This window comes from Macaca nemestrina, chromosome 4 (assembly GCF_043159975.1).
Source record: "Macaca nemestrina isolate mMacNem1 chromosome 4, mMacNem.hap1, whole genome shotgun sequence".
Classification (NCBI taxonomy): Eukaryota; Metazoa; Chordata; class Mammalia; order Primates; family Cercopithecidae; genus Macaca; species Macaca nemestrina.
This window is the reverse complement of record NC_092128.1, coordinates 126,060,729-126,063,001: the sequence shown is the minus strand read 5'-3', so window position 1 is coordinate 126,063,001 and position 2,273 is coordinate 126,060,729. Positions and strand designations below refer to the sequence as shown.

Genomic DNA, 2,273 nt, shown 5'->3' with positions numbered 1-2,273 from the left:
TGCGAGACACTGGGAGCTTTTCAGAGCCAGGAAAATGGCCGCAGAAGCCAAAGGCTTGAGTAATTCTATTCTGGCTGTTCCCAGCTGATTCTAGAGAACCCTACAGGGCAGTACTAAAGAATCTCTGAATCAGAGACACCTGAAAAGCCAGGTGTCTGAGGCCTCCTCCACAAGTTTCAGAAGCAAGAAATACAGATGTCTGGCTTGACAAACACTTCTGGATGCTAAAGTAGCTGTTAGAAAAAGAAAACTAGGTTAGAGGCAGACTGTTGGACCCTGCCACCCCAGGTGAATGAATGATGCCTGTGCTCAAACTAGAGTAGGTGAGATGAGTCCATCACGGCACGTAAGAACTGCGCATGCACAAGCCAGAAAGCTACAGAGGGCCTGGAGTTTCTGAGCCAGGCATGCAGCCCTGGTTCAGAAGCGCTGGTCAGTGTCCGACCAACCTTTAGGTCCTCAAGGGTATTCTGAGAAGTGTATGGCCATATAAGCCAAAAAACTTCTGCATCTTTTCTGTTCTTTTTTTTTTCAACAAACCAGTGTTTATTGAGCACCTACTATGTGCCAGGCACCATTCTAGACCCCCCAGAAGAGAAAAAGACAAAACACAAGATAGAAACAGCAAACATAAATTCTGAGGGAGAGGAAAGGAGCAGTTGAGTAAGACAACTAAGGGGAACTGAGAAGCCTGGGGTGATGGGGGGCCTTTGCCTTAGGCCTCTTCTTCAGCCTCCTTACTGAAATCCTCCTTCTCTTCTGTGGTAGCGTCCTGGTACTGCTGATACTCAGTGATGAGGTCGTTCATGTTGCTGTCAGCCTCAGTGAACTCCATCTCGTCCATGCCCTCGCCTGTGTACCAGTGGAGGAAGGCCTTCTGGTGGAACATGGCAGTGAACTGCTCCAAGATGCGCTTGAAGAGCTCCTGGATGCCAGTGCTGTTACTGATGAAGGTGACAGCCATCTTGAGGCCATGAGGTGGCTGTCACAGACAGCTGTCTTGATGTTGTTGGGGATCCATTCCACAAAGTAGCTGCTGTTCTTGTTCTGCATGTTGAGCATCTGCTCATCGACCTCCTTCATGGACATCCGACCACGGGAGACAGCAGCCATGGTGAGGTATCGGCCGTGGCGGGAGTCACAGGCAGCCATCATGTTTTTGGCATCGAAGACCTGCTGGGTGAGTTTGGGCACTGTGAGAGCTTGCTACTACTGGCTTCCATGGCTGGTGAAAGGGGCAAAGGCAGGCATAAAGAAATCGAGACATGGGAAGGGAACCATATTGACTGCCAACTTGTGGAGGTCAGCACTGAGCTGGCCAGGGAAGTGGAGGCAGGCAGTGACACCTCTCATGGTGGCTGAGACGAGGTAGTTCAGATCCCAGTCGGTTGGCGTGGTCAGCTTCAGAGTGTGGAAGCAGATATCCTAGAGGGCCTCGTTGTCAATGCAATAGGTCTCATCGGTGTTCTCTACCAACTGATGAATGGAGAATTGTAGGGCTCGACCGCAGTGTCATATACCTTGTAGGAAGGTACCACACTGAAGGTGTTCATGAAGCAGTCAGGATACTCTCCTTGGATCTTGCTGATAAGGAGAGTGCCGATTCCAGAGCCTGTGTCCCAGCCAAGTGAGTGGGTCAGCTGGAAGCCCTGCAGGCAGTCACAGCTCTCCGCCTCCTTCCATACCACATCCAGGAACGAATAAACCAGCTTGGTTCCCTGTGTGTAGTGGCCTTTGGCCCAGTTGTTGCCTGCCCCAGACAGATCAAAAAGAAAGTTGTCTGGTCTAAAGATCTGGCCAAAATGACCTGAGTAAACAGGTTCTAGATCCCAGGTTCTAGATCCACCAGGATGGCACGAGGAACATATTTGCCACCTGTGGCTTCATTGTAGTACACGGAGATGCGGTCCAGCTGCAGGTCGCTGTCCCTGTGGTAGGTGCTGGTGGGTCGATGCCATGTTCATCACTGATCACCTCCCAGAACTTGGCACCGATCTGGTTGCCACAGTGACTGGCTTGGATGTGCACAATTTCCCTCATGGTTAAAATTTAATTTTTTTGCTCGCCACAAGGTGTGTATGGAGCAAGAAAATATGTAATTTTTTTCTCTGCTAGTCGCAGGCTGAAAGGATGGAATGCGCCCCAGAGGCTGGAGCAGTGAGGTGCGAGCACCGTGGCAGGAAGGCTCTGAGAGCTTTTCTGTTCTTAAAATCTCAGAGAGACGGTGTCCAAATAGGACTTGAATGGAAGACTGCCTAATATTGCCAGGTTCC

The 2,273-nt window shown here is 50.5% G+C and overlaps 1 pseudogene; it reads right to left on the bottom strand.

The window, feature by feature from the left end:
• Positions 1-715: 715 nt before the first annotated feature.
• Positions 716-2,060, bottom strand: LOC105493056 (tubulin beta chain pseudogene; annotated as a pseudogene).
• Positions 2,061-2,273: the final 213 nt, after the last annotated feature.